Source organism: Nilaparvata lugens, chromosome 8 (assembly GCF_014356525.2).
Source record: "Nilaparvata lugens isolate BPH chromosome 8, ASM1435652v1, whole genome shotgun sequence".
NCBI lineage: Eukaryota > Metazoa > Arthropoda > Insecta > Hemiptera > Delphacidae > Nilaparvata > Nilaparvata lugens.
The window spans coordinates 23,766,195-23,782,914 of NC_052511.1; positions in this window are offsets into that span (position 1 = coordinate 23,766,195).

Here is a 16,720-nt window from a genome sequence, read left to right on the forward strand (position 1 = left end):
TGATCTACGGTATCCAAAACTGTTACAGTAGGCTTTTCAGTGTTCATCAAGGAAATTGTGAATAATAAAATAAATAATATAATATTTTGTTAATATTATTCTGTGTGGTCATGAAAGTTATTGATCCATTAAATAGCATTGAAATATTTACTTTGATTTTGGCTACTTCTTAGATTTTCATAGCTGTTTAACCTCAATACCTATTCGTATTTTGTTTATGACATAATTTATTAAAAAATAAATAGAATTTCATTATCAAATTTCAGAATACTTAATCGGCTAAACATAAACTTAAACCTAATAAACTTCACTCATTTTCATTTCATTAAAAAGTTTGTTATTCTATGGAATAGGCCTATGCATTATAAAGATTATAAAAATTATCTCTTGCTTTCTATAAGAATAATTTTATTTGCTATGCAGGTCCTCTGCATTTCATAAAGATTGATTTTAATTTAAATTTAATAGCTCAAGTACTGAAACTTTATGATTTTTGTTTTACAGGCAGCTTGGACTTCTTCCAGTCCTATCTGAAACAAAACTATGGCCACATCGAGATGGCTGGTTTAGCAGCAGGTAAGGCGCTTTCATGCAATCCTCTTATAATATAATTTCTATCACATACCGTAATAACGATTAGTGATAGTAGTCACATTGGTATAAATAATTTTACCATATTCTGCTGCTATTTTTTGTAGATACTGTGATAATTTATGCCAAGCTAAAAACTTGGAGCTTTTACATTAGAGTTGTCATTAAAAGTTTTCAACAAATTATGGCAATATGTTAAAATTACAGCAAAATTGCTTCCTCAACTTGTGAATATCCCTCTATCTAACATGATTTTTGTTTACCATACATTCTAAACACTGAGAAAGTTGCCAACAAAATTTTCCTTCATTACAAGTCCATGCAGACTATGCTTTCTTAGCGAAAATTTTGACAGCTCTTGTTGCTCTACATTGTTTGAGAACAGCAAATTTTTAAAGATAATCAACAACTTTTTTATAGAAGAATCTGTGAAAACTTTGGTGTATAATATGCAGCTTTAAACCCATTGCATTTTGAAAACTAAACCAAGCTACTCCACAATTGAAAGAAGTCTGTCTTTTGTCAATACTAAAGAAGATACAGAGAAAAACATAGAAGACTTACAGTATAGAGAAATCTCTAAAACTGTGAGACGAATAAAATGTTTAGGAAAATTTGTAACCTTTAATTTTTCCTAGGATAGTCAGTATTTGATTAACATTGGTGTTGCTATCCTTTTGCCAGATTTTTTACAATGTTGAAATATGATCGATAATTGTTAATTATTAACAAAATTTTCAATCTAATTATGCAAGTGTATTATTTATTAAAAAGTAAATTCACTTGATGAGTACAATAAATTGATTGTTCTAAAGAAGAATGAACAGTTACATAAGATATACTGGTATCAGCTATAAAAGGCAGAGAATCGGCAACGTTGTTCTTCTATATTACTCTACTGCCAATATAACGTGACCTCACTATAGACGCGTTTCTTCTATGTTATAATTATGTGATTATAACATAATTTGAGCTACTCTTCCGGTGTAATTTAATCAAGCTTCTGTAAGATTTTGTAGCCAAGCTTGAAGTTTCCTTCAAAAGACAACTTCAAAAAAGTGGCAATGATACAGCCTGTTTGAGAGTGATTTATAACATATTGAAAATGAAAATTAAGAACTACAATGTATTTTGCAAGCACCACTGTATATAGACTGCACTACTTGTAATTATAACATAATGCTTAGTAGACCTACCTTATGGAAGTCAATCATGTTCACTACTTAATGGTGTTTTAATATCATTGTTTTCTTTATGTTACAGAAGTCACCACAGAGGGTCATGTGTGGACTACTGATGCAACAAAAGTGAAATTTATTTGGGATTAAAAGTTAACAGACCGTTGTGCAACCCGGTGATAATCTTGTATTAAAGGAAGTTCTTATGTAGCAAGCACAAGTTATGAAGTTGGTAAAGGCTATTATTATTAATTACATCAGATGACTTTTGTTGCTGCAAGGGTGTCGACCATGTTCATCTACTGAAGCTGCAATGACATCCACTATCTCATAGAATGTTCTATGAGCAGTACTTTGAGAAAAATTATATCTGTCATCAGCAGCTAAGAATGTCTCTGGTTTGCTCAACATCCAAACTGTAAAAAGTATTTTCTCCTCAAGAGGTATTTTTATATTAGCAGGCTGATTAATTCTCCTTCCTATAACTTCTAAGAGCAGCTAAAAATGTTGATGTTAATCTTTGTAAAATTGCAATTTAATGAAAAAAAAACAAACAATCCACCAATTTTCGATTTGAAATACACCATGTTTGGTTTTTCGTATGGCCTATATCTTACAGTACCTCTATTATACGCTCATATGGCCCCCCGCAAAGTAGACCCACGCTAATCCACGAAAAGCAACCCACGCTGTGGGATGTTTTGTAAACCATTGCTATAGAATTATTCATAATCAATCAGCTGACAAGTGGATTATTCATTGCATGTATTACACAGATGTCTGGAGAAGCTTAGCAATGGTTTACAAAACATCCCACGGCGTGGGTTGCTTTTCATGGATTAGCGTGGGTCTACGTTGTGGCGGGCCTATAGTTGGGTCTAGTCAACTATGACCATCCTATAACTGAAGACGTGATCGATCTATCCAGGAATGCCTGGTCATTGGAAATAAATGATAATAATTTGAAATAGTCTACAGCACTGATTCCATCATAAAAAATGATATAGTCAATTTCGAATAAAATAACAAACCAGTTACTTGAGATGAGTAACAACTTGACTAAATAAGTTTTTCTTTCATTTTTATACAATTTAAAAGCAGCCAAAATATATTTCTAGGGAGAATGGTATTATTTTCATTCAATGAAGACTAGTCCAGTGGTCTCTTTGATGACGCCAAAAAATATGGTCCCATAATATATAATGATTATTAAACAAGAATCCAAAATCTACACCGCGACCCACTTGGTATGTTCTCAGTAGGTGACCTGAATAGAATAATGCTACATTAACCATGTTTACAAAATTTCAGTGGAAAGATTCTGATGATAATAGTATGGAATCTTTTATCTGCATGGTTTGCTAAGACATTCTAAAATGGCTTTTAAACTCACTCATATTATAAAGTGATATTATAATTTCAAAATAACCCAAGTTGTGAGGTCTCGTATTATACATTCCTGTTGGAATAATTCATTGAAAACCCTTAAAGGATTTCCCAATTCCTCCACAACAACCGCAGCAACTGGCCCTACAATGTTTGGTGCATCATAATAATAATTATTATTGTTATTCTGTTCCTTATCCAATTCTCCTAGAATAAACTCATTTATTACAGCATGAGCCATGTTTGTTTTGCAAAACAACTTACTTTTAGTGTCACACCAGTGTGTGTGTTTTATTCAAATATTCGCGCCATCCGAATATTCAAAAGTACGCGCCAAACCGCATCGACCGGTCGATGTCTGGTTGTCGTTCCATGGGATCACTAGTCTGCCCCGGGTCAGCCGCCATTTTGTTCGGCTCTGGGTCACTCGAGTCACTGACTCAAAAGTATCCCTGAAGATAACCATCAATTGATGAGCCAATGACTGAGCGTCTTCAGGGATACACTGCTCCAATGACTCGAGTGACTCGAGCTAGGTGACCCGCGTTTCATGGGAGCTTTTGACAGTTCATCACCCGGTCGCCATCTTTGATTTTTCTAGCCCGGGTCAGGAATCGTGACCCGACCAAATAGTACGGGCTACGAAGTTCTAGCTCGAGTCACCCGGAATCGGAGCGCTCCTATTGGTTGAAAGTTTCGCGTCGTCTGCTCTGGTCTGCAGTCAAGTAAACAACACAACTAAATGCAAATATGGAGGATTATTACGAATACAAACATGAGTTTGTTTTTGAAGGCATATTTTATAAAATAATTGGAAAGGAGGAAATTTACACATTATTGGCAGCCATGACAGATAGAGAGGCAAGAAGCGGCGGGAAATTTGAATGGCCCTATTGTTTTAATGGGACATTAAATGGACATTAAAGTTTACATTGCATAAAATACAAGGCGCAAATCAGTTATATTTAATAATAAGGTAAGCGAGTCCACTGAAAAATGAATAAACTAATGAAAAAAAAATGCTGGAGCAGAAATCTCGAGTCATATATCTAAATGGAAGAAGAAATTACTGTATGTCCAGTTTTTTATATCCAGTTTAATTTTTCTGCTGATCTTATTGTCCATGAGAAAGTGATTTGGAATGAGGTTTATTATTTTAGTACCTATGTAAATTAATTGCCTCCTTATACATTCAATATTAGTGTTATAGGTTAAATATTTGTTAGCAGTGGCCCTTAGATTATAATAATTAAGAGTAGAGTTTATTGTGAGAGGAAAATCGGATCTATATTTTATTAAGTACTCAATTACGGTTTTTATGTATAATTGACGTATAGTCATGACCTCAAAATCACTAAAAACCATATCCGTTGGATAGAGCCTGGGTTTGCTTAATATAGTTTTAATTATCAGTTTTTGTGCTACAAATAATTCAGCAAAATGACAGATGAAACAACCTCCCCAAACAACTATGCCATGCTGCAGAATTGACTTGACTAGAGCATGATACATCATTTTCAGGTGGTTCTAATTAAGAATTCTGTTAACTTGGTAAAATTTAAAAGATAAATATCTAATTTTTCTACATATGTATTCAATATGAACATCCCATTTAAGGTTTTCATCAATTATAATTCCCAAATACTTAGTATTATTGACTTTTTTAATGGTGGGACAATCACAATTACCCAAGTTTAAATTGCACTGAGAATGTAGTCTCAAATCTTGATTCTCATTAGGCTGCCCTACTCTATTTGCAGAGAAAGTTATGTAATTAGTTTTTTCAATATTTAAACTTAAGGTATTCTTATCTAACCACTTCTTAATTGAAAGCATATTATTTTCAGCTATAGTATGAACTTCATTCCATGAATTACCGTGAAAAATAGCTGCAGTATCATCTGCAAAGGATATCACAGTTGAGTTTAGAAGTCTTAAATTTAAAAATTCATTTACATAGAGAAACCTACAATAAACCTACAATTCTTAGTTTTAAGTTGTCAGTAGACGTTTAGACGTGCTGGTGTGATCCAAGCAGAGCTCTTGAGTTGACCAGTTGACACGAACCACAAGGAAAGGTGCTGCCAACCTAATAAAAAAGGGGGGAATTTCCCTCAGAGGGAAAAACGCGTTTGTACTCTTATTTTACATCTACTCGGGCTGGACAACTCGCAAAAAATGATTTAAGACTAGCAGGTAACCCGTGCTTTGCTCTTGGGAAAATTTTGTCTTGTAAAATTCAATCAATTTGTGTCCTAATGTCTAGGAAACATGAACAATTAAAACATTGTTAAAATTCGTATTTATTATTTTGTCAGAATTACTTAGATAATCTTCATCATAGCTGAAAATTCTCAACAAAAAAGTATTTTCTCTATAGTTACAAACTTAGGTCTGCAAACACCGCCTGGTTCATGAGTTCGAATCCCTCCGATTGCATGGACATTTGATTATCTCATCAATTCAGCTACGAATTTTCCATTACCCATGCACAAGCAAAAAAAGCTCATGGCGTATCGTATCATCCGCAATAGAAAAAATGCCAAGAAAGCCAATCAGAAAAATCTTATTTTCAAAAACGACTTCTCTGCTTGGTTCTCATGATATTAAATGATTATTGTAATTTAATGTGTTAAAATGTGTAGTTGAAAGTAGTCGAACTATAACAAACCCACAAATGGATGGACGACTTGCTACGCTCTTGCTATCGTTTAATATTTTTCATTCTATTTTACCTTATTGATGAAACTTGAATATTTTTTATTCTATTTTACCTTATTGATGAAACTTGAATTCATAAAAGGAAAATTAAACACTAAAATAATCTATTCAGAAACATTTTTGAACTTTATTCTTCATTTGACACAATGGTACTACACAATATACAACCAAGAAATAAAAATACAATGAAGGTCATGGGAAATACACTATACGGTACCGTATAAGCTTAGTTACTTTTGTTCAAATCCGAAAACAATTAATTATGAACATGAAAAATTGCATAATTTTGCATAAATTGTATAACATTTTCTGCTACAAATAATTAAGAAATTTCATGGTTACAATATGTTTAATAAATTAAAGTACAGTCCGGATCTTTTAGCTTTGCCTATCAGTAGAGGGCCACTAGACTGCATTGTAATTACATTAGTACTGTATAAAATTATATTCTTAATAAATGGCCAATTCAAAGAAAAGGATCTATCATTTATAATATATTGAGTCGATCCAGCGACAATTCCCGAAACAATGACAGACATCATTGACAGCTAGTATAGGCCTATTGAAGAATGTATGTTTCTACTATGACAAACACCAAACATTTTCAAAGTCTTACTACAACTGTATTTATTCCAAATTCAAGCTCTGTAGCCTATGTGATATACAATACAAAATGTCTATTTAATTTCTTTGACAATAGCCTATTTTTTGATAATTCATTCATATCACACAAGGTAAATGCATAGTTAATAATCAAACTTGCATATTAGACTCAATTTAATCGCTAAAATAGACTTCTCAATGCCCATAGAATGTCATGTCTTTTCAATTTCAGTACAATATGTCAAGTAACAAAACATGCTCTGTTCATAAGCTATAGACATTCTAGCCTTCTAACTCAGGGAACCATATTGCGGTATATCTATCAAGTCGGACCACATAAATAGAATCCCTCGTTATAACGATTTCTTTCAAAGATCCTTGAACTTACTTTCAAAAACACTTGATATAAAAAAGTAGCCTCGCAATTAATAACACCCCAATCCCAATACTATTTTGGTTCTTTGGGTTATATTAGGATTCAACTAAGTGTGTCCATAATATATAACATAGTAATAATACTTGTGTGTTGTTGTTAAGATTGCAGATATATCACAAATAATATAGGTACAAGAAGAATGGAATTACAAATACAAAGAATGGAAGTGAAGTAAAAACCAAAACTTTGTTAATCCTACCGTTCAATATATTGATAATTATAATTATTTTGTATTACTTAGTAGTGATAACAGCATTCAAGCCTTTTATCATACACAATGAGGATTTGAGTACTTCCATACAACAACCAACATTAGCTTGTATTTTTATCAATTGAACAACTATTTTTTAAAAAACTAAGGAAAAAAGAAGATAAGTCACTATTGTGATATTCACAGATAAAATGAAAAATATACGGTATTGATAAAACAAATAAGTGTTTTTGAAATATAGACCCTTTATGGAGACCACATACCAATTAATCAATAGATGAATATTTCCAATCAATCAATATTTATATGAAACATCAATATTTTCGATCAACTAATTAGTGATGCGATTCACTAATATATTTTGTTAATTCTCTAATCATCAACATATTAGTATGAACAATTATTATGTGAGAATTGCGGGTGGTAATAATATGACTATTGGATTGGTGGGGAAAGTATTACTATTTGGAAGATTCTCTGTCTATGAATAGAAAATTAAATTGTTTGATAATAATTTGTCTGCTCAAAACTTTCAATATATCCTCGCTAAACAATGTATCTAGAATATAAATAAAAATAAAATAAAAATCTCAGTACCCTTTTTTCCTTTTTTTACAAGTAGCCCTATACAGAAAAGAGATAAATGTATCTAGAATACAAACACCTGATGAGGTTTAAATAGTTTTTACTCTATTTTTGAGTTTTGGTTCAGTGTTGTGGATTTTATCGTCAGCTATTTTAAATGATTAATTAAAAATTCTCAGATGATGCAAACTTTCAGCATTTTATCTGGATGTTTAGAGAATAACCAATATTGGTAAACGGAAATGTATTAGACAATCTAATTAAGATATGATACATTATTAACATTGATGTTATAATATGACAGATATTGATGGTATAGTCTAGGGTCCATTGCATTCAACATTTATAAACTACACTAAAATTACAATCTAAATAATGAACATAAAATAAATCACAGAAATCAAAGTCCAAAGTGATAAAACCCAACTATAACTAAAACTATAAAACTAAATTAAAAAGTGAATCTAACTAAAATAAAAGTGATTTTTTTCATTTTAAAATTGTTAATAACATAAATGTAATAGGTTTTGGTTTTCCCAATTAAAAAAATAGTTGTTCTGTAGAACTGTAGAGCTGTTTTGTGATGATGTTATTGATGAAATGAAACCAAAATAGAATGTTAAACAGTAGAATAAAATAAATAAGATTAAACGGTATAAAATGTCAATTAATAAAATGAAATGTTAGCATTCATTGACAACAGTTTAATCAAGTATTCATCTAATAACGGTACTCATTTAAGCGCAAATATTTCTTCAAAATTTGGCATTTGTCATATTGAGAAAAAGTTTTAGATCAACTCCTCGTTCTTATAGTCACATCTTATCTATATAATCAAAAAGGTATTATTGATCAATTTAATGATTTCCTATCAAGATAAGAACTATTATTCTACTCCATTCAATTTCATTGTACTATAATCATTTTTTTTATTTGAATCATTTCAAAAATATTGAACAATAGGCCTAATAATTGTTTTCTTGCTTTGAATCTTTACAAAATTGTTTCTTTAACAAAAGATTTTTTGGGATTATGCGATTTATTTCAATGTTAACATAATATTAATGGAAACAGGTAACATTATAATGGATCATTATTATATGGAATAATTATTCTGTAACTCTATTCATAATAAAAGTTGTACTTTTGTGTTTGAATTTGTTTTTTTAGATAATTATACCAATCCTCCTCATAATATCTAGTTTTTCAAGAAGTCAGGAATCTAAAAAACCTAGGACTCATTTCATATACATGTTTACCTATAAAACATTACATTATTGAATGTAATTAGCTATACAAACCACACAGACTAAAACAATGTTCAGTTGAAATACATTTTTCAAAACTATCACTTATTCCGAAAAAGTTTCCAATCTGAATCGCATTTAATTAATACAATCGAGAAAATCAGACACATCCAACATGTAAATTGAAATAGGTAAAGATTTTTCGAAAAATTCCTGGCTTTCTTGAAAAATAAATATTGTTTCAAGTTATCATAATTTTAACTTCAAACGTTGTTTAAATTGAACTATGTTAAAACTTTGATTGAGGATTAAATGGCTTTCGTAGAGGAATCTAGCAATAGACCTAGCTCCGCAGTGCAGGCTGGTTGCTTGGCTGAATCGGACTAGGCGCTGAGACAGCAAATAATAGCTGCGTTGGTGGGAATGCGAGCGGCCGCAGTAACATCTTCCACCCAGCAATGGTCGGCGTAGTTCCGCCTAGCGGACAGACGAAAGATCAAACCAGTCGGTTATTTGATCCCTCCAGCCAGGCTCAGCCAAGCAGCCGAGACAATAGAACAATGGAGTGGCGGTCTTATTCGCGTTCATCAGCAGTTTTCTTTCTCACGATTATTTTGATTTTTGTGTGCCAATAATAACTCCAGTCACCAGTAAAAGGTTCCCAGAAACGTGGTGTACTACCATATTGATGACTTTTCATAATGATTTTTAATTATTTAAAAACATTGTTGACATTCTGAGCCTTTTGGCTAAACTTGGGGTCACTGAGAACGAATCTGCAATCAGAATTTCTCTATCACGAAAAATAACGAAAAAAATCCAGCTGTTGATCTTCCGGCAACCGTTAACAGTCATCCTGCAATGCGGCCGAAACACTTCCAAGCCAGACACCCATCTCGAATGACAACAACGCCAAGCTGTAAGAAACCATCCTGCACTGCGGCGCTAGGTTAGGAGTTTGTATTTACACAACTACTTTCAAAAGCGATATAGATTGCTCTATGAAAGCAATCTATTATAAAAAGTATCTTCGTTTTGAAATCTTTTAAAATTAAAACTGAAAACTACCTATCATTTGCCTATCCAGCAACACGTATTTTTCTAATAACAATGGAGTGTCATTATTTAGGGACCTTTCCAATTAAAAACTGATTCTTACGGTATGATCACATTGGATGCACTTATGTGCAGTGCAAGGCAAGTGCACGTGTTCAGTGTGAGTGTTCCTATTGCTCTTTCCAGATCAGATCTTGCTTCTCATATGCGCTATTGGTCTATTGGTCTACTTGCACATACACGCATCCAATGTGATCACACCCTTAGAAAGCTTTCCTAGACCAATCTAGCAAAATGAATTGCTGTAAGAAAATAATTCATTCAAGCCAAACTTAGTATTACTTCAAAGAAATTTCTCAAAATTAATTGAAACTTGAAGAACTCTCTTAGCCCAATCTAGTAATACATTTAGGAATATAGAAGAACATGAGCTGGCTTACGGCAATACTACTCAAAATATATATTAATATAGTCATTCAAAGCAAGAAATACAACTGTTTACTGTTCATGAATGGTAGATGATGAATAATACTATATGAAAACCAATCATTTGAACACAGAAACCAGTATTTACAATTGATAAATTGCTTTCAAAATTTACATACTAGTTGTACACTTTCCATTCCTTGAAAATATAAAATCAAAGCGTTAAATATAGGATACACATTAAAAAATATATAGAATTTTCGGAACAAAACGTAAAGTTAATATAAAAACGAAAGTTTAATTATAATACGTTAAAAATTAAGTTGGAAAAATATTTTTAGTGTAATAAAAAAATCAAAAGTAATTCAATACATCCTTTCCAATAAACCTGTTATTAGAGTCTGTATAAATGAATAAGATTTATAATATTCTAATTAAATTCTAGATAGATGAAGTAAGTTCCAGTTATTTATGTTTTCAATTACAAACAAAACAAGGGTATTGACCATCAATTAAAGATTCAGGGATTTCTCAATTTTAGTTGCAAATTATTATTATAGAAAAATCAAATTTTATAGATAGCACTGCCTATCTATGAATCGTATCTTTTTGTATTCGAACCGTGAATTATTGACGAGCTATATAAATATAGTAATTCACATTATCTGGCCAACTTTTATACAATGTACAGAAGAAAATTTTCAACAAAGTTTGGGGGCAAGAAAGAACTAGGAAAAATTATCTTACAAAAACAGGATTGATGCTAAAATTATGTAACCAAATGACATACAACAAACAAATATATCATACACTTCAAAAAATGATCTAAATTGCTCTACGAAAGAGCTCACAAAAAGTGTCTCCTGAATCACAATATGATCGAGTATCTTGAAATGCAAAATAGTTACAATCAAACATTCAACATAGTTTTTTCTTTCTTTCTACATAAGACATGAAGTACATACATAAAGTAATATAGGTGAAAATGTTTCCTTTTTGTAATGCACAGTGTTCAATTAAATAATATGAGATCGTTATTATTCCAATAACATTCAACAAGTATAATCACTTAAATTAAAGCCGATTGTAACAAATATAACACAGATAGATGAATCATAGAATTATTACATAAATGAATCATAGAATTATTACATAAATGAATCATATAATTATTACATAAATGAATCATAGAATTATTACTTAAATGAATCATAGAATTATTACATAAATGAATCATAGAATGATTAGAGCTCATAAAGCGCAAAGCGCGAGTAATCATGGAAATATTACATAAATGAATCATAGAGTATTATACTATCACAGTTGATATTACTAACATAGGACATCAATACTTGAAACTGTGTAGATTTACTAATGGGCTTTTGTAAAAAATTATACCCATTGGAGATTGGAACGATAAACGACAAAACTAACATAGAATTCATAAACAACCTAAATTAGTAGGACATTGTAGCAAGTGAATGAGAAATAGTAGATAAGATTGGATCATATTATATTCAGACGAAAAGAAATTCGAAAAATAGCAGTATATAATAGATTGATCCATGTTATATTCAGACGAAAATGGATTCGAAAAATGACCGTATAATATGAATACAGTCGAACCTCTGTATAGCGAAATTCGATTATCCTTCCTGAGATGAAAATCGCTGCAGAGAGGTATTCGTTATTGAGAGGTTGTTCTGTCAAGATTACTGCCACGATCTTATAGATCTTGTAATATCGTATCACAGCGGTAAATAAATGAATATGGTACATAAAACATATCATCGCTAATGTAGGTAGGGTACCTCAATAATAATACGGAACTTTGAAAATTCATGCTGTTTTGAAATAAAAAAAACATGTTTTTTGAATATTTATAGAATGAAATAAGTAAGTAAACTCGCCAATTATTCCCAGAAAGCTTGTAATATTTGTACTATTAGTAGAGTTTAATCAATGTACATACTCAGTACGGTAGCAATATTTTTCAACTTCATTCATCAAATTTATTTTACTACTTTTTACAATGCTATTAGATTGAACAAAACACATTGTAATTTTGTCAATAACTTAACTATAAATACTATAACTCAATTTCCTATTTTTTTAAGTTTTATTTGAAAAAGTGAGTAATTTTCAGTTGAATTTTGCATTTGAATAAAACATCAAATTCAATGAACGACTCACATTCATTTAATTTTGTCTGGTACACTATTTTACAGTTTCAATCCTTGCCTGGTAATTTTGAACAGTCATCACCATCATAGTCAGTTCTAAGAATTGAAATGTGTGACAAAAGCAAAAATGGGAATGTCCAGTCGTTTACCTGCCTGGTCTACGAATGACAAATTCTATTATTAGTAACTTGTATTCAATTTCCGACATGTGTTTCAACCTCTATTGACTAACCACCCTATCGTCTTCCTAGCTGAATTGCCATAATTTTTAGTCTATTGACCTTTCTGCTGAAACTAAACAATTCCTTCAAAATGACCGTCTGCTTCCTATACACACTATATTTTTCATGTTGAAGTGAAGAGAAAACTTTGTTGTTGAGAGGTCCGAAATTCGTTAGAGGTAAATAAGCAGTCAAAACTCTAAAATGTCATGGGACGAGGTAAAAATTCGTTATGTAGATGATTTCGTCAAATGGAGGTTCGTTATAGAGAGGTTCGACTGTATTTTCAACATTTAATATAAATGAGGGTGATTATAACAAATAACAAATTTGTGATGTTTGATGGTATAACACTGATATTGAAATGAAATAGTTTGATAAAGAATCCTTAAAAATAACAGGAGCACAGAAAATATCAATATCTATGCTATTTTCCTTGGGATAAAGAGCGAGATGATATTGCTACTGAATAATATATGAAACTTTCAATAAATTTCAGAATAAATCAATTGAAAACTGAATTTTATGAGTGGTATAAAATCCAAAAGAATGAACAATTAGCCTATTCGTTGAGTTGAACAAACGCTCATCATTAAAATGATTTTGAGATGAAAACAGACGAAACCTAAAATATTTTTCAAAATAGAGTATATTAGAAACACTGAACCCCTCTTGAAACCGCACTTGGGTAATCTGATGAAAAATAATATTATTAAAATTTTCAATAAAAAGGATAACAGTTTTTCTAGTATGTAATTTCAATAAAACTAGTTATTTCGTTATTATTTGTTTCTTACAATATGTCAAACAATAGATCGTCTGATAAACTATTATACGGTATAATAGTGCACAGCCGTATTCGAGGTTGTAATAATTTGCAAATTTCGCCTTAAAAATGTATTTTTAGGAGAATTTGCTACTTGCATTTTATTGAAATTATATTATTTTTATCATAAATACTGTATAACCGGCTACAACGGTTATCAAGTTTTGAATAAATTGCAAATATCACTATAAAAGGGCATTTCAGCAATGACTAGAACTTGTTACTGATGATACGATGTAGACTGTGACTGTATTCTAATTGCCAAGGTGACGGATTCGAGAGGTTCTGCTGTAACTGGAAACCATATCAATAGAAAAGAATAAAATTGAACAAATTATTGAAAACCGGAACAATATTATGATTCTGCAATGAATGAACAATTGATTGTATAATAATTATTGAATGAAATGATGATATCCGCTACCAAATATAACTAAATCAAATAACACCATGTAGGTACTCAATTTAAAACCTTGAGAATAGAATTCATTCGAATCCAAATGTTTAAAAAGGTAATCCTGAAATATCAAGTACTGTATTCATGGTCTATAAAGTCTAGAAGAATTAGTTGGCTGGAGCATGTACAACGAATGGAGCAAAACACAATACAGAGACATATGCTTATTGGACGAATGGAAGGAACTAGGAGAAGAGGTCGCCCAGAGCCCACTGGCTTCAAGATGTGGAGAGAGATCTGGCGTGCTTGATAGTGCTAAACTGGAAGAGGCGAGCAAGTGATAAAGATGATTGGAGGCAAATTGTTGAGGAGGCCAAGGTCCATTGGGCTTTGTAAGTAAGTACTCATGGTTTACTTAAATTTCCCGACTGACTGACTCAAGTCAAAAACCTCTCTCACTGAGTGAGCGACCTGGCTGTCTAGGGTAATTATTGCAAAAAAAACTTTTGAATTTTTTCTTTCAATTGGTATAAGGATTGTTCATTTCGGATAAGTACTACAGTAAAAGATGAATTTTTGAAAATGGGTCCATCATTTGGAATAAGGCTGTATATGTTTGATAAGCGATCAACTTTTGATCATCATTAATCTTGAAATTTATAATTATCAATATTTATAAGTAGTGATCTAAATAATTGTAAGAAGTGAACAATTCTTGATTGAATTTTATGATTATGAGGTCCCGAGGATGGTTGTTCAATTCTTGATTTAAGATTTGGAAACTGAGCAAACAAGTTATGCTTGTTTATCCAAGTTATGCTTGTTAACTAGTTATGCTTTTTTAACTAAGTTATTGCTTGTTTATCCCAAGCAATCATTGATATTGATGCCTTAATTTCAAATAATCATAATTAATAGCGCATTCATTTGAAATCATCTAAAAATCTGTAAGATAAACTGTAAAGTCTGTAAATCATCTGCATGACAACGAATGTGTGGAACTGTTTCTCTTACATAAGACTACAAATCTGTAAGAGGAACATCTTAAATATTATCTACTACATTGAGGAATACATTATATTATACTATTTCCACATATAAGACTAGTATAGGATGTACGGTACATATCTGAGAAACACATTACATAAAATATAACAACTAACACTTCGATTCACATACAGGTTTCTGGCAATATCAATACACATTAATTCACATGTATAAAATATATATATATAGGTATATAAACTATTCTCATTTCTTGCAATGATTTAAAAATAATTAGATTCAATGTATATTACTTTTGTACATCTATTATGTCTTTCTGCAAAAATCACTTATGACGTATATTATTTACATAATTAATGTGAAATTCTGAATGATTGAATAAGTAAATTGTTCAAGGAGTAAGAAACAATAATTGAGATAATCAGAAAATCTAAAGTTTTGGGAAAGCGATAATACTTTCTAAACTGTTTTACTTGTGCAAAGAAAGTAGAAAAATGAAAGTTTTAATAGCATAAATTGATGGTAGTTCCATTTCTCAAACATAATTTTCAAATCTAAAATGTTAAAACATCATAAATTTCAACAGAAATTGAAACATAAATTCCAAGTACAACGCAATGTTTTAAGAAGTTGACAAAAACTGAATTGTATCCTGCAATTAAACTAGATTTCAAATTTAGGAAGTTTTCTATTATTAAAAAAATTATAAGACTATCTAAAACATTTTAAATGGTCTACATTCTCTTTCAAGACTTCGCTAACGTTTAACATATGGAGAAACATTGATTATTGCCTTCAAGCAATAAAGTTTCAATTGTAATTAATAGATTTAATTTTTAAAAATTGAAAAAACCTTAACAATTCTGATCAATAAAATGTTTAGCTGCATATTAATACATAAAATATAGAAATTTGTTTGAAGAAATATACTTCTAATGATATGTAAGCCAACAGCTTAAAAGTTGTGTTTTAAGGTTTAAATTTACTTAATTCTTGGATTAAACTATGGAAATTGCTTTCTTGAACGTTTATAAAACACTAACATTCCAATATAACTACAAAAAAATGTAAGGGAAACCTTTTGAATAATTGAATATTATTGAAGCATAAAATAAATAAACCTATTTTCGTTGTGTTTAGCCAGCATTAATATAATATAGTGTGAGAAATTATCAAACTTTATGAAAAAATTACTAAACTCATCACATCACAACGAACAAATTGAAAGTTACTTAAAACAAAATAATATAATGATAGATTAAATTATAATAAGAATTGATTAATCTATGATAAGGTAATATTACGATAAATTAAGATAAAATCTATGAAACCAATGCTCAAGTAATATTGTAACCACGATGATGCTTCTCGTTTGATTTCCTTAGTATTTAATGGAGGCTTAATTGTATATTTCAATTAATATATTTAATATTATATTTTCGATTATTTTATCATATTTTTTGCTCAGAATTCTATCTTCAAAAATTTCCTTTTTCCATTGTCATCATGCTGAAGATAATGCATATATTTGAAGATAGCGTTCTGAGCGAGAAATGTTATTGAGATAATCGGAAATACTGTACAATAGAGGATACCAATTGAAATATGCAATTAAGCTTCCATCAGGGTTCAGCATCATCGTAATATA